This window comes from Theropithecus gelada, chromosome 1 (genome assembly GCF_003255815.1).
Source record: "Theropithecus gelada isolate Dixy chromosome 1, Tgel_1.0, whole genome shotgun sequence".
In the NCBI taxonomy this organism is placed as follows: Eukaryota; Metazoa; Chordata; class Mammalia; order Primates; family Cercopithecidae; genus Theropithecus; species Theropithecus gelada.
The window spans coordinates 169161257-169188265 of NC_037668.1; the positions used below are offsets into that span (position 1 = coordinate 169161257).

The window sequence follows — 27009 nt, forward strand, 5'->3', positions numbered from 1 at the left end:
ACAGCAGCAGAGAGGAGGAGAATTCAAGCAGAAAATGACACACTTGCTGAGTAGAAGAAACGAAAGCCAGTGTTCCCAAAGAAGATGAGGTCACTAGAATCTGCAGGAAAGAAGGGGAGGTCACTAGAATCCGCAGGAAAGAGAGTGAAAAAAAGAAGAAACTATGGAGTGAAAGGGCTCTACAAATATCCACAGCAACTCCCTGGATTATTTGGCTGAATATTGACACTCTGGAGAGTAGAGCCAAACTCCCCAAGAATGGACCAAGGATACCTATCAGATGAAGAACACTACCAGAGAACAAAAAGGTAAAAGATTCCCAGAGCACACACAACACAGGGAGACATTTAAATGGAATCAATCAGAGTAGAAAGACTCTTTTGAACATCTAGGTCATTTAGTAGATACATCAGAAGTAGCTTAACATTCTGAACAAACTGTCTGCAGGTAAACAGTTTACCTAGAACTGGGACACAGTAGCCTCCCTAAACTAGCCCTTTAAAACCTTAAAAATAAGTCTTGAAAGAACCAAGTTGACCCATAACAAACTTAGACTTAAAAAAAAATTAAAACAAGTTATCCGTGGGGTCTCACAGATGTACAGACTTTAGAAGTTCCAAAGCTGCTTCTCCTAGCTAAAATGCAGAGTGGAGTTAAAAAAAAAAAAAAAAATCCACCTTTTGGCAATAATACCCTCTCCCCACCTCCCTCCAAAAACACAGTAAATCTTTTATGGAATACTCACCCTACTCCAGTCAAACACTGATGGATAAACTACACATCAGAAGTTGTGGAATGGCACTAGAGCAGTATGAAATAAATTGGTGTCACTAAATAGTTGGGATAGAAAATGACAGTGTTCCCCTTCAATAATCTTAGCCTCTACCATTAGACATTAGAAAAAATAGAAAAAAATAGTCTCAAAGTAAGCAGAAGAAATACTACAATAAGGATCAGAGATGAAATAATAAAGAAGTAAATATGTATATAAACAAGGAAACCAAAAGCTTGTTATTTTAGATCTCTATAATTGAGAAACCTTTACACAGACCAAATCAGAAAAAAAGATGACACAAATTGCTTATGTCAGCAATGACAGAAATGATATCATTATGGTTTTTACATATATTAAAAGAAAAATAAAAAATATTCTGAATAATGCCATGTCAATAAATTCAAGAACTTGAATTAATTAAAAAATTACTGAAGCCACAAACTATCATAGCTCTCTAAAGAAGAATTAGGCAGCATTAATAAATTATATCTATTAAACAAATTGAATTTGTAGTTGAAGGATGAAAAACAAAATATGTACTTATAAATCTAATAAAATACAGGATCTGTAGGCTGAAAATCATAAAAAACTAGTGTAAGAATGTGTGATCTTACTAAATCAAAGGATATATAATGTTCATGGACTGAAAAATTTAATACTGTTACATATCAGTTCTCCCCAGATTCATCTATGAATGTGTCCCAGTTCTGGTGAATAGCCAAGCACAATGTTTTGCACATATGGACATGCTGATTCTAAAGTCATATGGAAAGGCAAAGGGGCTAAAACAGCTAAACAATTCTTCAAAAGAAAAGAGAAGTCAAAAGCTCACATTACCAAATTTTAAGACTTAGAAAAAGCTACAGTGAGTAAAAGGATCTCCTGACACTGGTGAAAGGATAAACACACAGAACAATAGAAGAGAAAAGGGTGTCCAGAAATAGACTCGTGCATGGATTGATCCTTTAAATAGCTTCTATTGTATTTTGTTATAACACCATCAGGTTCACAAGCCCACTGTTTAGCAATAGGCCAATACACTGACACAGTAGGGTTTGCAGCAAAGAAATGCTTTAATCAACACAAGGGCACCAAACAAGGAATTGGGAGGATTGTCAAGCCTCAAATCTGTTCTGGGAAGGGGCTATGTGCTAAAGACTTCAAGGGGATCATGGAGGGTGAGGGGCTAGAAAATTTGGGTTATCAATTGGTCAGGGTGAGGGGGATGAAATCACCAGGATGTGGAACCTGCATTATTTCCTGAGTCAGCTTTTTGCCGGGCTCTTTTGACCAGCTGATGTGTGTGTGTTTGTATGTGTGTGTGTGTGTGTGTGTGTGTGTGTTTGCTTTTTGTTTTTGAGACATGGTCTTGCTCTGTTGCCCAACTGGATTTCAGTAGCATGATCTCTGCTCACTGCAACTTCTGCCTCCCAGGCTCAAGTGGTCTTCCCACCTCAGATCTCCTGAGCAGCTGGTACTACAGACCTGTGCCATGATGCCTGGCTAATTTTTTAATTTTTTGTGAAAATAAGGTTTTGTCTTGTTGACCAGTATGTTGGCAGTTTTTGTTTTTTTTCTTTCTTTTTTCTTTTCTTTCTTTTTTTTTTTTTTTTGGTATGCAGAACCTGAAAGAGAAACTCATGCAGAAAGATTATCATCTCGCAACATCTTAGATTCTATCTATAGAAAAGAAAAGGACCAAAAGGTCTTCTGACACAGGCTTCTTTATCCTAGGGTAGTAAACAGTGACCAGTTACAGACAAGCAGGACAAAGGGAAAGCTGGCTTAATGATTACTGCTGATTGTCCTGAAAACATAGATGAATTTTTCCCCCTTAATCAATTTTATATAATTTTCCTAGGGACACATTCAATTCCTCCAGGACTTGATCCCTTCTTAATCCTGAGGTGTAACAGCTAATATGGTGTAAATCGGGCAATGGCCATTCTAGCTTCTTTTTGCTGACAAGGGGTACAGAGAATGAGTCAGGATTAGAGGAATGAATCTGTCTTGTAACAACTTGCAAGTTGTTATACCCGGCTGAGGGTGTGGCATGAACATGCTAGTACTTCAGTCTATGGTTTTACTGTAATATTTAATTGAATAGCAGCCTATGATGTAAATTACAAGCCCTATAAACAGAATTGTGAGCTTGAACTTTCAGAGCCCTTGAAAAAAGGACTGGAAAACATGGAGTGTGCAGGGGAAAATCTCAAAAAACTACTCAGACATAGTGTCTGTGGTAGAGATGTATGGTCTCCAGTGAGACTGCTGAAAGATTTTCTTTAGCTTGGCTTTTACTTTACCAGAAGCACTGATATAAGTACAACAGGTGGTATTCATCACTGTACAGACTCCTCTCTGTAAAGTCAAGAGACAATCAAGTGTAGTTCTGTTGTCAAGAACTATCTGGGCAAGTAAATTTGAAGAGCTTTCTCAGCCTTAATGTTCTTAGCAGCCTCTTTTGCAATTATGTCCATGGTTGCCAATAAGTTTCTGATCATGTCCCAGTGAGTGTATACTCCATAGCTAGGACTTGTGATGCCTAGAAGGCTCTGCCATCCGATATATTGATATATGCCTGGTAGTCCTTTTTGGAGTCCGTGGGAATCTTTTGTCATTAGCATGAACTGAGAAGTATCTCAATAAGTGAGAGCCCTTAATATACAGGTTATTGAGACACCAGTGGGCTTGTCCTAACAGAGGAGGGTCTGATCCTATGCCACAAAAAAAAAACATGTACCAAGGGGGCGCACAGGTAAAGCCCTCAAGGGTGCATTTATTGATGGATTTTTTCATGGGGAATATAGACAAATGGAATTAAACTATGAATCTTTTTTTATAGGCTCCCCAGAATTTGATATTCCCCACTGTAAATATTTTTGGCATAGTAAGGAGAAACTTTTAGTTGCATTTCCTTTCTCCTGGCTGCGTTTGTCTGCCCAGTATGCCATGGGCCAGGGAGGGCCTATGTAATGGAATGACTTTCCATTTATGATGGGGAAAGAGAGATTGAAACATGGGGTAGTGATTTCTTGGTGTACTACTAGTTGGACCTGGAAAGTAGCCATGGAAAGAAGCTGGTGCACATAGGTAGTCGTATTTGGGGCACCCAGAAGGTCAATGACAAATATGACTAACAGAAAATGCTTATTTTGAATAGTTTGGGGGAGTAACTGACAGATCGAACATTTTGGTAAGTTTCTTCCAGTGGCAATACCTTGAAACAGTTGAGCTACAGTGTTGTTATGCCTGTCTAGGCATTGTAGTAACAGGAAAGGTATAATTAGAAGTTTTAAAACACGAGTGACCATTTCTAAATGTTAGAATGTCCAAATAATGAGGGGCAGCCTAAGTTAGCATGGCATAGGATGTCTAGCAAATCGGTAAGTCTAACAATTGTAATGACCAAGACAATTATGAAGTAAAATTTATAAATGTAGTAATTGTAATGACTTAGGCAATTATAATGACCAAGTAAATATATGGGTTATGCATTCAGTAAGGCAGGGAATAGACAGGAAGTTATCTCACCTTTCTATATAAAATAATTATAATAACAAAAATTCCTATTATGTTCAAAGTAACTATTGTAGTAGTCAGGAGGACATGTGTTTTGTCTAATTTCATTAAAGTTAGTTATTTATCTGATATTTTTCTTCAAAAGATATTTGAGGCCCATCAAAGGATTTACTTATCCATTCAAATAGGTTTGAGACAGTCTCTGAAGTTGAAGACACTCTCTACATTTATTGATAGCTCTAGTGTCTCGCGGGGTGGGTTTTATATGGCTGTGGTGAATCCAGGGTCTACGTCCTTCAAGCTGAACAGAGAAATGAGTCACCAGTCATGCTTTGCATGGCCTCGTTCACTGTGTTTTTAAATGGTCCTCAGGATGCTGAGTTTTCCTGGTCTTGAGCAGAACCCAGTCTCTGGGTTGGAGGCGATGAAAGAGAATGTCAGCTGGATACCACAATCTGCTGGAACCACAAACTCATTAATAGCAATTAAAGTGCAAGCTAAAGATTGTGTATATTTGATAATATCTAATTTCTTTATGTGTACATTATTGGCATTCCTTAGTCTGAGAAGAGAACAGAAGAATGATCTCCCATATAAAATTTATAAAGGCTTAATTTAAGCCCACTGTTGGGGGCCACCTTTACTCTGAGCAGGGCAATGAACAGAATGTTATTCCAGGCTGTTAGTTTATTGGCAAATCTTAGCTAAAGTTTGTTTTGTTTTTTATAGTATGATTTATCTTTTCAGTTTTTTCAGTAGACTTCAGTCTCCGGGCTGTATGAAGATTCCAGATTATGCGGAGAACCTGGAATACATGGTGTCCTAGGCTACAAAAGTGGCAATATATTCACACTGGATGAAGACAGGCCATCTAAACCCGAGAATAATCTTCTCTATGAAGGCTTTCATAACTTCAGACATTCTCTTGGTCTTGCAGGGGAATGCTTTCATTTATCTTGAAAATATATCTACAAATACAAACAAGTATTTAAAATTTCCTGCAACCCTTGGCATCACAGTATAATCAATTTGCCAGTCCTCTGTTAGCCTTGAACCTCTTGCTTAAATCCCTGGTACTGGGGGTGGAGGACCAGTCTTAAGATTGTTCTGGACACAAAGTAGGTATTTAAAAATTATCTTTTGGATCACCTTCTTTAAGTGTGTCCCAAAGACGTAGTCCTGGATCAGTTGAAGGGTGGCATGCCTGCCATACTGTGTGGTATCATGTATGTCTTTGATGATACCTGTCATAGGATACTTGGGTACCAGAACCTTTTCTTCTGTGTTACATATCTACTCAGTTTGGGTTCTTTGATTGGAGTCAAAGCCTCAATCGAGTGATTTTAGATCTTCTTCCAAATAGGTATGGACTTTAGGCTGAAGTTTATTTCAGGGATTAATGGCATTAGCAAAGCATTGGGCGTTTTTTTCTCTGGTCACCCTTTTAGTGGCCTGGTCTGCCTAGTGATTTATTTTCTTGCTACCAAATTGTCCATCCGCTGATGTCCAGGGTTGTGTATTATAGCTACTTTCTTGGGTAACAAGACTGCCTTTAGTCAGGCTAAGATTTCTTTAGCATGCTTTTTTTTTTTTTTAATTATTAAAGGTTAAGAGTCCCCTTTCTTTCCAAATAGCCCCATAAGCATGGACAACAATAAAAAATACCTGGAAGCAGAGTAATCGGTGACTCAGGAGTCTTTACCTAGTTGGGATGCCCTGATTACGATTCTAAGTTCTGCCTTCTGTGCCGATGAACCTCGAAGGAGTGTCTCTGCATCTAGGATCTGTCACAGGGTTACCACAGCATACTCAGCCTCTGTTGTCTGTGATTCATAAAGCTGCTTTCCTCAGTAAATATTTCTAAGTCTAGGTTTTTAAAGGGAATTTTGGTCATGTCTGGTTGAATAGAACACACTTGCTCAATAATTTATATACAATCTTGTATAGGTTTATTTAGCAGGAATTAGAGTAGAAACGGCTCTCAAAGTAACACTAGGATTATCCAGGAGGATGGCCTGATATTTATTCATTCTTCCAGAAGTAAGTCAGTAGCTCCACTTGTGTTCCAACAAATAGCATACACAGTGTGGGGTGTGTACTGTGCTAGGTTAACCCAAAGTGAACTCTTCTGCCTCCTGGAGAAGATCACAAGTGTGCCAATGGCTCAGAGACAAGAAGTCCAACCCATCATAACAATGTCCAGCTGTTTTGAAAAGTAGGCTACAGGTCTCATGATATTCCCAAGTCTTGGGTTAGTACTCCTAAACCCACCCCTTCTCTCTCATGTATGAACAAATTAAATGGCTTTCTTAGTTCAGGCAGCCCCAGTAGTCAGGTCCATTAATAATTTTTATTTAATGGTTAGAAACGCCTTTTGACATTCCTTAGTCCATTCTAGAAGTCAAGTGTCTGGTCTTAGGGTTTCATAGGGACATTTTGCTATCAGCCCAAAATAATAAAATAAAATATGGCAACATCCAGCCATACCTAAAAACCCCTCATAGCTGCTGCCATGTCCTGTATCTGGCCACCCTGACAAAAGTTTCTCTCCAGTCCAAAAGCAAATTGCTCTGCTCCTGAGAAAGTTCAAACCTAAGATACGTAACTGAGGGTTTCAAGATTTGTGCTTTTTTCTTGGATACTCTGGATCCTTATCCGGACAAAAAATGTAAAGTCAGTATAGTATTCTGGTCAATTTGCCTTAGTTGTGCCGGCTACTAATATGCCATCAACATATGTAAGCAAAGTCTCATTTTTCAACTGAAGGTCCAAAAACTCCTTAGCACGTATTTCCCCCAGATGGTTAGTGAGGTTTTGAAGCCTTGAGGAAGCACTGTCCAACAATACCATCATTTAACTTTGGTGTCAGAGTCTTCCTATTCAAAGACAAACACTACATGGGACTCTGGACTCAGGGGAATACAGATGAAGGCATCCTTCAGATCCAAGACTGAACACAAGTACAACTCACTGGTTAAAGTCATGAAGAATGTATAAGCATCGGGTATCACCAGATAAATGGTTTTGAAAATTTGGCTAGTAGCCCTCAAATCCTGTACAAACCAATATTCCTCAGTCCCATTTCTTTGTCCTGGCAAGACAGGTATATTTCATGGGAAATTAGGAATTCTTCCTGTATTGCAGGAAGGCCATTAGCAGAGGTTAAATGCATTGCTATGCCTTTTCTCTCAAAGAATACTGCTTTAGATTTGACAGTGCTACTCCTGCACAAAACTTGGCTCGTACTGGAGATGCAGTTTTTGTTTTCCGTGGCCTCTCATCTGCCCATGCTTCTGGATTAACCTTTTGGAGTATCTCTTCATGGCTGCAGACACTTTCATGGATCTCCAGTTGTAGTAATGTGGCCTGCAGAACACATACTTGGTCTGAAAGCACCTGGATGTCCAATCATCCTCAGAGAAAAAGTAATCTTAGCATTTAGTTGGATTAAGAGTACTTGCCCCAACAGGCCGGGGACAGTGGCTCACACCTGTAATCCCAGCTCCTAGCACTTTAGGAGGCCAAGTGAGGCAGATTACTTGATGTCAGGAGTTCGAGACCAGCCAGGCCAACATGATGAAACCCCGTCTCTACTAAAAATACAAAAATTAGCTAGCCGTGGTGGCATACCCCTGTAATCCCAGCTACTCGGGAGGCTGAGGCAGAATTGCTTGAGTCCGTGAGGCGGAGGTTGCAATGAGCCGAGATCGTGCCACTGCACTCTAGCCTGGGCGACAGAGCAAGACTCTGTCTCAAAAAAAAAAAAAAAAAAAAAGGACTTGCCCCAACAAAGGGATAGGGCATTGGCAGATGTACAGAAAAACTCTGCCTTTTTTTTTTTTTTTTTGAGACAGAGTCTTGCTCTGTCCCCCAGGCTAGAGTGCAGTGGCATGATCTTGGCTCACTGCAAGCTCTGCCTCCCAGGTTCACTCCATTCTCCTGCCTCAGCCTCCTGAGTAGCTGGGACTACAAATGCCTAACACCATGCCCAGTTAATTTCTTGTATTTTTAGCAGAGATGGCATTTCACTGTGTTAGCCAAGACGATCAGGATGGTCTCAATCTCCTCACCTCACGATCCACCCACTTCAGCCTCAAATTGCTGGGAATACAGAAGTGAGCCACTGCGCACAGCCAAAAAGCTCTGCTTTAAATGATCTTGCTCTAGTTGACAATTCAAAATTTGGAGGAATGACCTCATCAGAAATTTTTCTGAGATTTCAGTCACCTTCATAGTTTCTGAGGAAAGTTTAGACAACCAGATATTTAACACCAAATAAGAGACACCATGTCTACTAGAAAGTCCAGAAGCTGATTTCTCACCATCATCAGGATCTGGAGTCCCATATGGGAAATATGGAGGGTGTTGTTTGGGTCAGGAGAAGTACCCGGATGCCACTATTTCTGGTCTTTTTCTTCAGTATCTCTCTCAAGCTCCCCAGCTATCTCAGGCATTTGGTGGGCACAAGGCTGACTCTGTTTAATATTAGGCTTTGTAAGGCATGGGCAATTTTCCTTTCAGTGTCCCCCCTGTTGCAGTAAGGACACTGCTTAGGACCTGCAATGGGATGTGCCTTTTTATTGGCTTTTGGGGGCCCAGGTGGTTCTACCATAGATGGAGTGTCTGATGGCGGCCCTTGTTGTGGTCCAGGGACTACTAGGGTCAGAGTCGCAGCTAACAAGTCAGCTTGCCTCTTCATTGTTCCTTATGTTTTGTGATCAGTAAATACATTAAAACCAGTCTTCACTAATTGAGACATAAACATGTCCAAAGCCTCAGCTACATTTTGTAACTTTCTCTGCATAGCTGGGGCACTTTGTTGGATAAACATCATGTTAGCTATCATTAAATTTTCTGGGGCTTCTGGGTCAATATCCATTTATTGCCTGAAAGCTTCAAAGACTTGTTCTAAGAATTCCAAAGCAACCTTCATTAGGCTTCTGTTTGATCTCCTGGATCTTATTGAGGCTGCTTTGCTTGGGCACTCCTTTCCAGAAGCTGATCAAAATGCAATCTTGATTATGTTTGAGGTTAAATCTATCTCCAGTGTTTATATTCCATCCCAGGTCAGAGGTGGGAACTGCAATCTGAGCAGCTGCCCTTACTGGATTACTGGGAGAGTGAGTGTGAATAAGATCAGCCTTTTCCTTAGTTTTATCTAAAACCATACTTTGCTTCTCTGAACTCAGCAAAATATTGAGCAAAATTTGAATATCTGCTCAAATAGGGTTGTGGGTGGCAAATACAGAGGAGAATAGATTCTCCATATACTTTGGATCTTTATATATATATATATTTTTAATCCTGTTCCTTCTGTAAACTTTAGATCTTCTCAATAAACAGGTATATTAGTTTTCTAATTAAGTAGGTTGGAAGTGGAGAACAGAGAATAAACCAGGATAAATCCTATAGTCTGACCTGTGGCAGCAACCCCTCCTATAAGCAGTTGTTATGAGGAAACTGCCTCTCAGAACCAGAGTGACACCCTGGCTAAATGGAGTTCCCTGTTGGGTATAAGAAGTGACACCCTGCCTAAATGGAGTCCTCTGTTGGGTATAAGAAGCAGAGATCATACCTGTTGCCCTGGATTTGTGACTTTTTGGTGGTAGGGACTCTGGAGAGGTGCCAGTAGTGCTACTGTAGCTCCCCCATAAGGTGGAGGGGGGTAAGCCATAGGTTCCTTTAACTGAACCACCATAGCATCATCATCTTTTTCTTGTAAATCAGTCCAAACAGTTTTTAATTTCTTGCTTTATCATGATTTTACCTTTTTATACATTGTTCTACTTTTCCAAAGCAACATAAAACATTATACATAGGGGATTTCATCTCATTCCTCTTCCTTCTTACAAAACAAATCTAGCTACAGGATGGTACTGTAAGCATGAGAACCATGCAGGCGCCACCGTCCTCTGAAATCCAGTGGGTATTAAAGTCAAGCTATGCTACAAAATAAGATAATCTTTTTTTGTTTCACGGAATAATAGACAAAGGTCTTTCAATTTTGGAAGCTGTAGCCCATCAGGGTTGCATTGTGGGTTACTTGGGGAGAGCTAAGGGACAGCCCTTAGCTCATCAGAACTGAGAAGTCGCTAGGGCTTGTCTCGGGGTCTGCCCCAGTGGCAAGGGGGCAGTAGGCTGTGAGTAAATGCCCTCAAGGAGAGTGACCTCTACCTGACTTGCCACAAATAGTTACAAGATTGTCAGAGTTGTATGCCTGCTGCACACCAACAGAACAATACACTGAGACAGTGGGGTTTGCAGCAGAGAAAGAGTTTAATAATCTCAAAGCCACCAGCCCCATTGGGCTGCCTGGAGGAACTGAATTAGCTTTTCCCGTTCTGGCTGGAATAATACAGACGTAACAAAACACAGATACTAGTCACTATACTCAGGACCCAAGTATTGACCTGGCAAGGCTCAAACTTGGTTCCATTGGCCCTTGTCATCTTTGATCCACTCAAGCTGGAGAGGGATGGCCTTTGATCAGGAGTTCAGTGGGTGAACCCTGGGAAAGAATGAAGAGCAGACGGTTACCCTGAGTTAGGCTTGCTGAGATTCCACTAGCAACTCCTTCAGGACTAACTGAATGTGACTGACCAAACAGGAAGAGTTTCCTGAGTTAGTAATTTCTTCCACTGGTAATTTCCTCAGGGATCCCCTCCACAAACATAAATACATATAACAAGACAAAAACAAACAAAAGACCTTTCCATATAAAGTTTCAGATTCCAAAATCTAAGACCATTTCTCCCAAGCAATGCCCTCTAGTCTTTTTCCATCTGAAGGGAGATCTCCTCAAATAAATCCCTACCTAGACTTAGGGAGTTCAACAAGACCTCAAAAGAGACCACAAGACCTCTAAGTTTGAAACACACATGCGCACACACTCACACACACACACACACACACAGAAGGAAATGGGGTGCCAGCTTCTCTGAGAAAACTCACCTGAGACTTCTTCTTAGACCAGAAATGGTTTCTCTGCTGCAGACAAGGTTATGTGCTGAAATTCAGCACTGCCCTGCCAACAAAGAAGGCCCCAGCAATGGCCCTTAGCTCATCATAACTAAGCAGCTGTTTGGGCTTGTCTTTGGGTCAGTCCCAGTGGGGGCTTGCCATGAATTTTTTTTTCTTTCTTTTTTTTTTTTTTTAAGAAGGTGTCTCACTCTGTCTCCCAGGAAGAAGTGCAGTGGCACAATCTTGGCTCACTGCAACCTCTGCCTCCCAGGTTCAAGTGATTCGCCAGCCTCAGTCTCCCAACTAGCTGGGATTACAGGCATGGGCCACCATGCCTGGGCAATTTTTGTACTTCTAGTAGAGACAGAGTTTTGTCATGTTGGCCAGCCTGGTCTCGAACTCCTGACCTCAAGTAATTTGCCCTCCTTGGCCTCCCAAAGTGCTGGGATTACAGGTGTGAGCCACCATGCCCAGTTGCTTGCCATGAATTTTTACAAGATTGTAAGGTTTGTATGCCTGCTATGCGGTAACAGAACAATACACCGAGATAGTGGAGTTTGCAACAGAGAAAGAGTTTACTAATTGCAAGATCACTGAAAAAGGACATGAGAAGAATTCTCAAGACTCAAATTCATTTCACTGAAGGTTTCTGGGCAAGAATCTTTGAAGGGCGAGTGGCTGGAAAATCGAGGTCATCAATTGATTTGGGCAAGGTGGCTGAAATCATTAGGATATGGAAACTATATTCTTCCCTAAGTTGAGTTTCTTGCCAAGCATTTCAGAAGGGCTGGCATCAGTAGTTTTGTTAGTATGAAGAACCTAAAGGATAAATTCAAGTGGAAAGATTGGCATCTCTTAGTGTCTTATGTTTTATCTAAAGAACAGAAAGAGAACAAAGATTCTAGTGACAAAGATTATGTTATCCTAGATTAGTAATCAGTGACCAACTATAAGGAAGTGGGTCAATGGAAAGCTAGACTAATGATTACCATTGATTGTCCTACAAGCCTAGTTGAATTTTACTTTTTCTTCCTTAACTGTTTTTACAAGATTTTTTTGAGGATGTTTTCAATTTAAAAAAGGAGAAAAGACAATTCAACAAAGAAAACATAGTCTTTTCAACAAGTGATACTGGAACAGTAAGGCACCAAATGCAAAATACTAACCCTCTACATATTCCTCATACCTCATACAAAAATTAACTCAAAATTGGTCATATCGCTAAGTGTAAAATGTTAATTTCTAGAACTGAATATGTCCCCGGTTTAGGCAAGTAAATTTTAGGTGACACAAAGAGCATAATCTATAAATGAAAAATTTGATAACATCAAAATTATATATTTTTGCTCATTGAAAGGGACTGTCAGGGGAAAGAAAAGTAAAGCTACAGATGCAAGAAAAATATTTGCAGAATATTTACTCATTGAAGGACTTGCAGCCACAATATATTATGTAGTCTCAAAATTCAGTAATGGAAGAAACAACTCAATGAAAAGTGGGCAAAATTTAGACAGTGTTCACCAAAGGAGGTACAAAGATGGTAAATAAGTACACAGAAGACGCTCAGCAGCATCAGTCACTAGGGAATGCAATACTATCACACACATATTAGAATGGATAATTTAATGGGAAAAAAAACACTATCTCAAAGGCTGGCAAGGTTGAGAAACAATTGGAATTCGCATGCACTGAGTATGTGAAAGTAGAACATATGATCACTCAGGAAAACAGTTTGTCTATTTCTTATAAAAATAAACACACGTATTTAGTATGATATTTGCTGTGGGTTTTTAAAATATAGCTCTTATTATTTTGAGATATGTTTATTGAGTGTTTTTACCATGAAGGGTGTTGAATTTTATTGAAGGCCTTTTCTGCATCTATTGAGATAATTATGTGTGTGTGTGTGTTTTTTTTTTTTTTTTTTTTTTTTGGTCATGGGTTCTGTTTATGAGATGGATTACATTTATTGATTTGTGTATGCTGAAACAGCCTTGCATCACAGAGATAATGCCAACTTGCTCATGGTGAATAAGCTTTTTGATATGCTGCTGGATTCACTTTGCCAGTATTTTATTGAGGATTTTCGCATCGATGTTCATCAGGGATATTAGACTGAAATTTTCTTTTTCGGTTGTGTCTGCCAGCTTTTGATATCAGGATGATGTTGGCCTCATAAAATGAGTTAAAGAAGAATCCTTTTTCTATTCTTTGAAATAATTTCCAAAGGAATGGTACCAACTCCTCTTTGTACCTCTGGTAGAATTTGGCTGTGAATCCATCTGTTCCTGGGCTATTTTTGGTTGGTAGGCTATTAATTACTGCCTCAATTTCAGAACTTGTGTTTGGTCTATTCAGGGTTTCGACTTCTTTCTGCTTTAGTGTTGGGAGTGTGTATGTGTCCAGGAATTTTTCCATTTCTTACAGATTTTATAGTTTATTTGTGTAGAGGTGTTTATAGTATTCTCTGATGGTAGTTTGTATTTGTCTGGGATCAGTGAGGATACCCTCTTTATTACTGTTATTGTGTCTATTTGATTCTTCTTTCTTTTCTTCTTCATTAGTATGGCTAGTAGTGTACTTTATTAATCTTTTCAAAAAACCAGCTTCTGGATGCATTGATTTTTTGAAGGTTTTTTCGTGTCTCTATCTCCCTCAGGTCTGCTCTGATCTCAGTTATTTCTTGTCTTCTGCTAGCTTTTGAATTTGTTTGCTCTTACTTCTCTAATTCTTTTAATTGAGGTGTTACGGTGTCAATTTTAGATCTTTCCCACTTTCTGATATGGGCATTTAGAGCTATAAATTTTCCTCTAAACATTGCTTTAGCTGTGTCCCAGATATTCTGGTATGTTGTGTCTGTCTTGTCATTGGTCTCAAGTTTACTTCTGCAGTATTTCCATTATTTACCCAGTAGTCATTCAGTAGCAGGTTGTTCAGTTTCCATGTAGTTGTGTAGTTTTGAATGAGTTTCTTAATCCTGATTTCTAATCTGATTGCAGTGAGGTCTGAGAGATTCTTTGTTAAGATTTTCGTTCTTTAGCATTTGCTGAGGAATGTTTTACTTCCAATTATGTGGTCGATTTTAGAATAAGTGCTATGTGGTGCCGAGAAGAATGTATATTCTGTTGACTTGTGGTGGAGAGTTCTGTAGATGTCAATTAGGTCTGCTTGGTCTAGAGTTGAGTTCAAATCTGGAATATCCTTATTAATTTTCTGTCTCATCGATCTGTCTATTACTGACATAGTATTGGAAGTTCTGGACTGGGCAATTAGGCAAGAGAAAGAAATAAAAAGTATTCAAATAGAAAGAGGAAGTCAAGTTGTCTCTGTTTGCAGATGACATGATGGTATATTTAGAAATCCCCATCATCCCAGCCCAGAAACTCCTTGAGCTGATAAGTAACTTCAGGAAAGTCTCAGGATACAAAATCAATGTGCAAAAATCACAAGCATTCCTATACATCAATAATAGACAAACAGAAAGCCAAATCATGAGTGAACTCCCATTCACAATTGAAACAAACAAAGAAAAAAATACCTAGAAATACAACTTACAACAGATGTGAAAGACCTCTTCAAGGAGAATTACAAACCACTTCTCAAAGAAATAAGAAAGGGCCCAAATAAATAGAAAAACATTCCATCCTCATGGATAGGAAGAATCAATATCGTGAAAATGGTCATATTGCCCAAAGTAGTTGATACATTCAATGCTATTCCCATCTAGCTATCATTATCTTTCTTCACAGAACTAAGAAAACTACTTTAAACCTTATGAAGTCAAAAAAAGGTCCCATATAGCCAAGAAAATCCCAATCAAAAAGCACAAAGCTGAGGGATCACGCTACCTGATTTCAAACTATACTACAAGACTACAGTAACCAAAATAACATGGTACTTGTACTAAAACAGATATATAGACCGATGAAACAGAACAGAGGCCTCAGAAATAACACCACACATCTACAACCATCTGCTCTTCAACAAACCTGACAAAAACATGCAATAGGGAAAAGATTCTCTATTGAATAAATGGTGCAGGGAAAATTGGCTAGCCATATGCAGAAAACTGAAACTGGATCCTTCCCTTACACCTAATACAAAAATTAACTCATGATGGATTAAAGGCTTAAATGTAAGACCTAAAACCATAAAAACCCTAGAAGAAAACCTAGGCAGTACTATTCAGGACATAGGCATGGGTAAAGACTTCATGACTGAAACACCAAAAGCTCTGGCAACAAAAGCCAAAATTGACAAATGGGATCTAATTAAACTAAAGAGCTTCTGCACAGCAAAATAAACTATCATCAAAGTGAACAGGCAGTCTACAGAATGGGAAAAAATTTTTGCAATCTATCCATCTGACAGAGGTCTAATATCACCAATCTACAAGGAACTTAAATAAATTTATAAGAGAAAAACAAACAACCCCCTCAAAAAGTAGGCACAGGATATGAACAGACACTTCTCAAAAGAAGACATTTATGCAGTCAACAAACACATGAAAACAAGCTCATCATCACTGGTCATTAGAGAAATGCAAATCAAAACCACAATGAGAAACCAATTCATGCCAGTTAGGATGCCAATCATTAAAACGTCTGGAAACAACAGGTGCTGGTGAGGATGTGGAGAAATAGGAACACTTTTACTCTGTTGGTGGGAGTGTAAATTATTTCAACCATAGTGGAAGACAGTGTGGCAATCCGTCAAGGATCTAGAACCAGAAATATCATTTGACCCAGCAATCCCATTACTGGGTATATACCGAAAGGATTATAAATCATTCTACTATAAAGACATGTGCAAACATATGTTTATCGCAGCATTATTTACAGTAACAAAGACTTGGAACCAACCCAAATGCCCATCAATGATAGATTGGATAAAGAAAATGTGGCACATATACACTATGGAATACTATGCAGCCATAAATTGAATGAGTTAGTGTCCTTTGCAGGGACAAGGACGAAGCTGGAAACCATTATCCTCAGCAAACTAACACAGGAACAGAAAACAAAACACCACATATTCTCACTCATAAGTAGGAGTTGATCAATGAAAGCCCGTGGACACAGGGAGGGGAATATCACACACCAGGGCTTGTTGGGGTATGGGGGGAAAGAGGAAAGATAGCATTAGGACAAATAGCTAATACATGTGATGTTTACAACCTAGATGACGGGTTGACGGGTGCAGCAAAACACCATGGCACATGTATACCTATGTAACAAACCGCACATTCTGCACATGTATCCCAGAACTTAAAGTATAATAAGAAAACACACACACACACACACACACACACACACACCATTTACCCAACAAACCCACTCCTAGATATGTATCCATGATGAATAAATTTGTGTTTATATAAAAACTGTAGATGAATATTTTTCTTACCAGCATGATTCACAAATGCCAAAAACAATGCACATGGCCTTCAACAAGTGAATGGATTAACAGACCGTGATACATGATACAATGGAATAATACTTAGCAATAAAAAAAGGTGTTCTGGGTAGTGTGACAAAATCCTATGCCATTCAGCTCCATTCTCCCCAGAGCATGAATCCTTTCTTGTCTAGTGTATCCATAGTTTATACCACCTGCCTGTTAGTTACTTAGCAGTCTTCCAAGTTATCAGGTGGAAAAACATAGTCTACTTGGGTTTTACACTATTAATCGTTTCAAGAATCTACTGGGGAGCCTGGAACATATCCCACATGAATAAGAGGGACTAATGCAGCCTTTTTCTTTCACACGTAAGGAGAGACTACTCTATCTACCTTCAGAAGAATCATTCAGATGGCACTAGTAATTTAAGTTTTACAAGTCAAGAGAAATTTATATTCTGTGATTTATCTGGCAATTCTTTTCTTTAAATGACTATTTTAAAGGAAACTGCAGCCAGTTTGCACTCATACAGGATACACTCCGATATATATCTACTGTACTCACACAAGTATATTTAATTATTTTTTTCCTTTTTTTTTTTTTGAGATAGAGTCTCACTCTGTCACCCAGGCTGGAGTGCAGTGGCACGATCTCCGCTCACTGCAAGCTTCGCCACCTCCTGGGTTCTTGCCATTCTCCTGCCTCAGCCTCCCGAGAAGCTAGGACTACAGGTGCCCACCACCACACCTGGCTAATTTTTTTTTTGTATTTTTAGTAGAGACAGGGTTTCACCAAATTTGCCAAGATGGTCTCGATCTTCTGACCTCATGATCCACCCGCCTTGGCCTCCCAAAGTGCTGGGATTACAGGCGTGAGCCACTACGCCCAGCCAAATTTTTTTCTGCATATTTTCACAACATGGTTATGAGGAATTTAGATTTTATTAAATTGAAAAGTACTGTGATTCACTGACAATTGACTGTCCATTGAAAATATAATGTTGATATCTCAATCTGAAGATGAAGTTAAGACTTGTTAATTATATGACCACTGTAAAGCAGCTAAACAACCTGACTGAAGTACAGGGTCTAGCATGAAGAGTAAAATAGAAACATTCTTAAGAATAACTTGAGCCAGAAAAACTTGGGACAGAAGGAAGGAAGGAAGGAAGGAAGGAAGGAAGGAAGGAAGGAAGGAAGGAAGGAAGGAAGGAAGGAAGGGAGGGAGGGAGGGAGGGAGGGAAGGAGGGAGGGAGGAAGGGGAGAGAGGGAGGGAGGGAAGGAAAGAAAGAAAGAGAGAGAGAGAGAAAGGAAGAGAAAAAAAGAGAAAGAAAAAGAAAGGAGATAAAGAAAGAGAAAAAAGAAAAACAAATAGAAAGGTAAACAAAGAAAGGAAGAAAGAAAAAAGAATGAAAGAGAGAAAAAGAAATAGATGGAAAGAAAAAGAAAGAAAGAAAGAAAGAAAGAAAGAAAGAAAGAAAGAAAGAAAGAAAGAAAGAAAGAAAGAAAAGAAATAAAGGAAGGAAGGGAGAAAGAGAAAGAAAGAAAGAAAGAAAGAAAGAAAGAAAGAAAGAAAGAAAGAAAGAAAGAAAGAAAGAAAGGAAGAAAGAAAGAAAGAAAGAAAGAAAGGAAGAAAGGAAGAAAGAAAGAAAGAAAGAAAGAAAGAGAGTAGTTGACTCTACAATCAGCTCCAAAACCAAAGCAAGAAGGATAAACCTTGATTGAGTTGTTCAATATCAGGAGAAATTGCATATCTTATCAAGGCATATTATTAGCCTCAATTAATCTATGAAGAAAAAATGAAAGCAATGGTATCATCTGACACTGAATGATGAGACACAAAAAAGAAACTGATGAAGCAAAAATACTTGGGTGAAAGGTCATTATTAGAGTGAAAAGTCATATCCATACTTATTAAAAACCTATCTTAATTGAAATTCAGGAAGTGGAGGTTGCAGCAAGGCAAAATTGTGACATTGCACTCCAGCCTGGGTGACAGAGTGAGATTCTGACAAAAAATAAAATAAATAAATAAAATTCAACAGAGGGTTACTGCAATGCTGGTTAGAAAATTATTTACTAATAGTGGAGAATATTCAGAATAATAGTCATTGTGTGTGTATATACATGCACAATGTACAAAATATACAATAAAAAATATACTGTATGAGAAAGGTACTACAAAAATTGTTAGGGAAATGTTGAGTTTACCTTATTTTATTTAGAAATGAAATACAGCCATTATCATGAATAAAATCAACACAAAATATTTTTAAAATTTGAAAAGAATAGATAACATATAAACTTTTAGAATAAAGAATAGCATAGTGGCTCTGTGTTTTTGAAATATTCCTTTAAATAGAAACAAGAAACATTCATCATGAAAAAAGATTGACTATTGTGTAGTAAAATGAGCAACTTATGTTCATAATGCATAAAAAAGGAAAGAAAAGTACTAGCCACAAAGAGAATGCATTTGCATTACATATAATTAAAAGAGATTTTATATTCAGAATTATTAAGATGATTCCAACTAATAATACCAAAACTCCCAAAAAGGTAAATAAAAAAAAAAAAATCAAACTGCATTTCCAAAGATTAGAATCATTAAATACCAATTAAACTGTGAATATATATTCTAAACCCAGCTGGTGGTAAAAGAAATGCAAATTTGGGGGCACGCCCAAGATGGCCGAATAGGAATGGCTCCAGCCTCCAGCTCCCAGCATGAAGGACATAGAAGACAGGTGATTTCTGCATTTTCAACTGAGGTATTGGGTTCATCTCACTGGAGAGTGCTGGACAATCTGTGCTGGTCAGCTGGTGCAGCCCGATCAGTGAGAGCTGAAGCAGGGCGAGGCATCACCTCACTTGGGGAGCGCAAGGGGGAACAGAATCCCTTTTCCTAGCCAAGGGAAACTGAGACAGACAACACTTGGAAAATCAGGTAACTTCCACCCTAATAACTTTACCAAGGGTCTTAGCAAACGGCACACCAGGAGATTATATCCCACACCTGGCCAGGAGGGTCCCACGGCCACAGAGCCTCCCTCATTGCTAGCAGAGCAGTCTGAGATCTAACTACAAGGTGGCAGCAAGGCTGGGGGAGGGGCGCTCACCATTGCTGAGGCTTAAGTGGGTAAGCAAAGCCACCGGGAAGCTCGAATAGGGTGCAGCCCACTGCAGCTCAAGGAGGCCGGCCTGCCTCCGAAGACTCCTCCTCTGGGGACACGGGCATAGCTAAACAAAAAGGAGCAGAAACCTCAGCAGAGGTAAATGCCCCTGTCTGAAGTTTTGAAGACAGCAGTGGATCTCCCAGCACGGAGGTGGCGATATGAGAATGGAAAGACTGCCTGCTCAAGTGGGTCCCTGATCCCTGAGTAGCCTAACTGGGAGACATCCCCCACTAGGTGCAGACTGACAACTCACACGGTGGGGTACACCCCTGAGACGAAGCTTCCAGAGCAAGAATCAGACAGCAACACTTGCTGTTCAGCAATATTCTATCTTGTGCAGCCTCCACTGCTGATACCCAGGCAAACAGGGTCTGGAGTGGACCTCGAGAAAACTCCAACAGACCTGCAGCTGGGGGTCCTGACTGTTAGAAGGAAAACTAACAAACAGAAAGAACACCCACACCAAAACCCCATCAGTATGTCACCAACATCAAAGACCAAAGGCAGATAAAACCACAAAGATGGGGGAAAAGCAGTGCAGAAAAGCTGGAAATTCAAAAAATCAGAGTGCATCTCCCCCTCCAAAGGAATGCAGCTCATCGCCAGCAACGGAACAAAGCTGGATGGAGAATGACTTTCACGAGTTGAGAGAAGGCGGCTTCAGTCATTCAAACTTCTCAGAGCTAAAGGAGGAACTATGTAACCAGCGCAAAGAAACTAAAAACCTTGAAAAAAGAATAGATGAAAGGATAACTAGAATAATCAATGCAGAGAAGACCTTAAAAGAACTTACAGAGATGAAAACCATAATGTGAGAAATATGTGACAAATACACAGGCTTCAGTAACGGACTCGATCAACTGGAAGAAAGAGTATCAGCGACTGAAGATCAAATGAATGAAATGAAGCAAGAAGTGTGGAGAAAAAAGAGTAAAAAGAAATGAAAAAAGCCTCCAAGAAATATGGGATTATGTGAAAAGAGCAAATCTACAACTGATTGGTGTGCCTGAAAATGACGGGGAAAATGGAACCAAGTTGGAAAACACTCTTCAGGATATCATCCAGGAGAATTTCCCCAACCTAGTAGGGCAGGCCAACATTCAAATTCAGGAAATACAGAGAATGCCACAAAGATACTTCTCGAGAAGAGCAACTCCAAGACACATAACTGTCAGATTCACCAAAGTTGAAATGAAGGAAAAAATCTTAAGGGCAGCCAGAGAGAAAGGTTGGTTACACACAAAGGGAAGCCCATCAAACTAGCAGCAGATCTCTCAGCAGAAACTCTCCAAACCAGAAGAGAGTGGGGGCCAATATTCAACAATCTTAAAGAAAAGAATTTTCAACCCAGAATTTCATATCCAGCCAAACTAAGTTTCATAAGTGAAGGAGAGAAGGGCGGAGCAAGATAGCCAAATAGGAACATCTCCAGTCTCCAACTCCCAGCGCGAGCGACACAGAAGACCAGTGATTTCTGCATTTTCAACTGAGGTACTGGGTTCATCTCACTAGGGAGTGCCAGATTATCGGTGCTGGTCAGCTGCTGCAGCCCGACCAGCCAGAGCTGAAGCAGGGTGAGGCATCGCCTCACCTGGGAAGCACAAGGGGAAAGAGAATCCCTTTTCCTAGCCAGGGGAACTGAGACACACAACACCTGGAAAATCGGGTAACTCCCACCCCAATACTGTGCTTTAAGCAAACAGGTACACCGGGAGATTATATCCCACACCTGGCCGGGAGGGTCCCACGCCCACAGAGCCTCCCTCATTGCTAGCACAGCAGTCTGCGATCTAACTGCAAGGCAGCAACGAGGCTGGGGGAGGGGCGCCCGCCATTGATGAGGCTTAAGTAGGTAAACAAAGCCACTGGGAAGCTCGAACTTGGTGGAGCTCACAGCAGCTCAAGGAAACCTGACTGTCTCTGTAGACTCCACCTCTGGGGACAGGGCACAGCTAAACAACAACAAAAAAGCAGCAGAAACCTCTGCAGATGCAAACGACTCTGTCTGACAGCTTTTTTTTTTTTTTTTTTTTTTTAGTAACAGGCTTAATTCACTTTATTTTTCTTGTATAAAAACCCTATGTTGTAGCCACAGCTGGAGCCTGAGTCCGCTGCACAGAGACTCTGGTGTGAGTCTTGACAAGGTGGTCAGTGAATTCCTGATAGGGAGACTTGGTAAACACAGTCTCCTTCTAGAGGTCAGGGGTCAGGTAGCTGTAGGTCTTAGAGATGGCATCAAAGGTGGCCTTGGCGAAGTTGCCCAGGGTGGCAGTGCAGCCCCGGGCTGAGGTGTAGCAGTCATCAATACCAGCCAACATGAGCAGCTTCTTGGGCACAGGCGCTGAGACGATGCCAGTGCCCCTGGGTGCAGGGATGAGGCACACCAGCACAGAGCCGCAGCGGCCTGTCACCTTGCAAGGGACTGTGTGGGGCTTGCCGATCTTCTTCCCCCAGTAGCCTCAGCGCACCGGGACAATGGAGAGTTTGGCCAGGATGATGGCCCCACGGATGGCAATGGCCACCTCCTTGGAGCACTTAACACCCAGACCGACGTGGCCATTGTAGTCCCCGATAGCAACAAACGCCTTGAACCTGGTGCGCTGGCCAGCACGGGTCTGCTTCTGCACTGGCATAATCTTCAAAACCTCGTCTTTGAGAGAGGCCCCCAAGAAAAAGTCAATGATCTCAGATTCCTTAATGGGCAAAGAGAAGAGGTAGATCTCCTCCAGGGACTTGATCTTCATGTCCTTGACCAAGTGGCCCAGCTTAGTGACGGGCATCCACTCCTTATCCTTGGCCTTGCCTCTGCGAGCTCCGCGGCCTTGGCCCCGGCCCCGTCCACGGCCGCGACCCCGGCCCCGGATGCCACTGCCAAAACCTCCGTGGAAGCCACCGCGGTTCCCCATCCCAGGGACACCAGGGCCTCCGGGCCCCCCCGCTGCACCGGCGTTATCCGCCATTTGGTGTTCTCTTGGAGAAGAAGCTGTCTGACAGCTTTGAAGAGAGCAGCGGATCTCTCAACACGGAGGTTGAGACCTGAGAAGGGACAGACTGTCTGCTCAAGTGTGTCCCTGACCCCTGAGTAGCCTAACTGGGAGACATCCCCCACTAGGGGCAGACCGACACCCCACACCTCACAGGGTGGAGTACACCCCTGAGAGGAAGCCTCCAAAGCAAGAATCAGACCGGTACACTCGCTGTTCAGCAATGTTCTATCTTCTGCAGCCTCTGCTGCTGACACCCAGGCAAACAGGGTCTGGAGTGGACCTCAAGCAATCTCCAACAGACCTACAGCTGAGGGTCCTGACTGTTAGAAGGAAAACTATCAAACAGGAAGGACACCTACACCAAAACCCCATCAGTACAACCATCATCATCAAAGACCAGAGGCAGATAAAACCACAAAGATGGGGAAAAAGCAGGGCAGAAAAGCTGGAAATTCAAAAAATAAGAGCACATCTCCCCCGGCAAAGGAGCGCAGCTCATCGCCAGCAACGGATCAAAGCTGGACGGAGAATGACGTTGACGAGATGAGAGAAGAAGGCTTCAGTCCATCAAACTTCTCAGAGCTAAAGGAGGAATTATGTACCCAGCGCAAAGAAACTAAAAATCTTGAAAAAAAAGTGGAAGAATTGATGGCTAGAGTAATTAATGCAGAGAAGGTCATAAACGAAATGAAAGAGATGAAAACCATGACACGAGAAATACGTGACAAATGCACAAGCTTCAGTAACCGACTCGATCAACTGGAAGAGAGAGTATCAGCGATTGAGGATCAAATGAACGAAATGAAGTGAGAAGAGAAACCAAAAGAAAAAACAAGAAAAAGAAATGAACAAAGCCTGCAAGAAGTATGGGATTATGTAAAAAGACCAAATCTACGTCTGATTGGGGTGCCTGAAAGTGAGGGGGAAAATGGAACCAAGTTGGAAAACACTCTTCAGGATATCATCCAGGAGAACTTCCCCAACCTAGTAGGGCAGGCCAACATTCAAATCCAGGAAATACAGAGAACGTCACAATGATACTCCTCAAGAAGAGCAACTCCAAGACACATAATTGCCAGATTCACCAAAGTTGAAATGAAGGAAAAAGTCTTAAGGGCAGTCAGAGAGAAAGGTTGAGTTACCCACAAAGGGAAGCCCATCAGACTAACAGCAGATCTCTCGGCAGAAATTCTACAAGCCAGAAGAGAGTGGGGGCCAATATTCAACATTCTTAAAGAAAAGAATTTTAAACCCAGAATTTCATATCCAGCCAAACTAAGTTTCATAAGTGAAGGAGAAATAAAATCCTTTACAGAGAAGCAAATGCTTAGAGATTTTGTCACCACTAGGCCTGCCTTACAAGAGACCCTGAAGGAAGCACTCAACATGGAAAGGAACAACCGGTACCACCCATTGCAAAAACATGCCAAAATGTAAAGACCATCAAGGCTAGGAAGAAACTGCATCAACTAACAAGCAAAATAACCAGTTAATATCATAATGGCAGGATCAAGTTCACACATAACAATATTAACCTTAAATGTAAATGGACTAAATGCTCCAATTAAAAAACACAGACTGGCAAACTGGATAAAGAGTCAAGACCCATCAGTCTGCTGTATTCAGGAGACCCATCTCACACACAGAGACATACATAGGCTCAAAATAAAGGGATGGAGGAAGATTTACCAAGCAAATGGAGAACAAAAAAAAGCAGGGGTTGCAATACTAGTCTATGATAAAACAGACTTTAAACCATCAAAGATCAAAAGTGACAAAGAAGGCCATTACATAATGGTAAAGGGATCAATTCAACAGGAAGAGCTAACTATCCTAAATATATATGCACCCAATACAGGAGCATCCAGATTCATAAAGCAAGTCCTTAGAGACTTACAAAGAGACTTAGACTCCCATGAAATAATAATGGGAGACTTTAACACTCCACTGTCAACATTAGACAGACCAATGACACAGAAAGTTAACAAGGATATCCAGGAATTGAACTCATCTCTGCAGCAAGCAGACCTAATAGACATCTATAGAACTCTCCACCCCAAATCAACAGAATATACATTCTTCTCAGCACCACATCACACTTATTCCAAAATTGACCACATATTTGCAAGTAAAGCACTCCTCAGCAAATGTACAAGAACAGAAATTATAACAAACTGTCTCTCAGACCACAGTGCAATCAAACTAGAACTCAGGACTAAGAAACTCAATGAAAACCACTCAACTACATGGAAACTGAACAACCTGCTCCTGAATGACTACTGGTACATAACAAAATGAAGGCAGAAATAAAGATGTTCTTTGAAACCAATGAGAACAAACGTACCAGAATCTCTGGGACACATTTAAAGCAGTGTGTAGAGGGAAATTTATAGCACTAAATGCCCACAAGAGAAAGCAGGAAAGATCTAAAATTGACACTCTAACATCACAATTAAAAGAATTAGAGAAGCAAGAGCAAACACATTCAAAAGCTAGCACAAGGCAAGAAATAACTAAGATCAGAGCAGAACTGAAGGAGATAGAGACACAAAAAACCCTCCAAAAAATCAATGAATCCAGGAGCTGGTTTTTTGAAAAGATCAACAAAATTGACAGACCGCTAGCAAGACTAATAAAGAAGAAAAGAGAGAAGAATCAAATAGATGCAATAAAAAATGATAAGGAGGATATCACCACCGACCCCACAGAAATACAAACTACCATCAGAGAATACTATAAACACCTCTATGCAAAAAACACTAGAAAATCTAGAAGAAATGGATAATTTTCTGGACACTTACACTCTTCCAAGACTAAACCAGGAAGAAGTTGAATCCCTAAATAGACCAATATAGGCTCTGAAATTGAGGCAATAATTAATAGCCTACCAACCAAAAAAAGTCCAGGACCAGATGGAATCACAGCTGAATTCTACCAAAGGTACAAGGAGGAGCTGGTACCATTCCTTCTGAAACTATTCCAATCAATAGAAAAAGAGGGAATCCTCCCTAACTCATTTTATGAGGCCAACATCATCCTGTTACCAAAGCCTGGCAGAGACACAACAAAAAAAGAGAATTTTAGACCAATATCCCTGATGAACATCGATGCAAAAATCCTCAATAAAATACTGTCAAACCGGATTCAGCAGCACATCAAAAAGCTTATCCACCATGATCAAGTGGGCTTCATCCCTGCGATGCAAGGCTGGTTCAACATACACAAATCAATAAAAATGATCCAGCATATAAACAGAACCAAAGACAAGAACCACATGATTATCTCAATAGATGCAGAAAAGGCTTTTGACAAAATTCAACAGCCCTTCATGCTAAAAACGCTCAATAAATTCGGTATTGATGGAACGTACCTCAAAATAATCAGAGCTATTTATGACAAACCCACAGCCAATATCATACTGAATGGGCAAAAACTGGAAGCATTCCCTTTGAAAACTGGCACAAGACAGTGATGCCCTCTCTCACCACTCCTATTCAACATAGTGTTGGAAGTTCTGGTTAGGGCAATCAGGCAAGAGAAAGAAATCAAGGGTATTCAGTTAGGAAAAGAAGAAGTCAAATTGTCCCTCTATGCAGATGACATGATTGTATATTTAGAAAACCCCATTGTCTCAGCCCAAAATCTCCTTAAGCTGATAAGCAACTTCAGCAAAGTCTCAGGATACAAAATTAATGTGCAAAAATCACAAGCATTCTGATACACCAGTAACAGACAAACAGAGAGCCAAATAAGGAATGAACTTCCATTCACAATTGCTTCAAAGAGAATCAAATACCTAGGAATCCAACTTAAAGGGATGTAAAGGACCTCTTCAAGGAGAACTACAAACCACTGCTCAGTGAAATAAAAGAGGACACAAACAAATGGAAGAACATTCCATGCTCATCGATAGGAAGAATCAATATTGTGAAAAAGGCCATACTACCCAAGGTAATTTATAGATTCAATGCCATCCCCATCAAGCTACCAATGAGTTTCTTCACAGAATTGGAAAAAACTGCTTTAAAGTTCATATGGAACCAAAAAAGAGCCCGCATTGCCAAGACAATCCTAAGTCAAAAGAACAAAGCTGGAGGCATCACGCTACCTGACTTCAAACTTTACTACACGGCTACAGTAACCAAAACAGCATGGTACTGGTACCAAAATAGAGATATAGACCAATGGAA

General features: G+C 40.5%; 1 protein-coding gene and 1 pseudogene across 3 annotated transcripts in view; both read right to left on the reverse strand.

Annotated features, from left to right (window-relative positions):
* CFH (complement factor H) overlaps window positions 1-27009 on the reverse strand; it is a 363204-nt gene that overhangs the window by 292123 nt on the left and 44072 nt on the right. The window lies entirely within an intron of this gene.
* Window positions 21877-22794, reverse strand: LOC112610703 (annotated as a pseudogene). The gene has a single exon (XR_003116470.1). The product of XR_003116470.1 is annotated as a 40S ribosomal protein S2 pseudogene (transcript).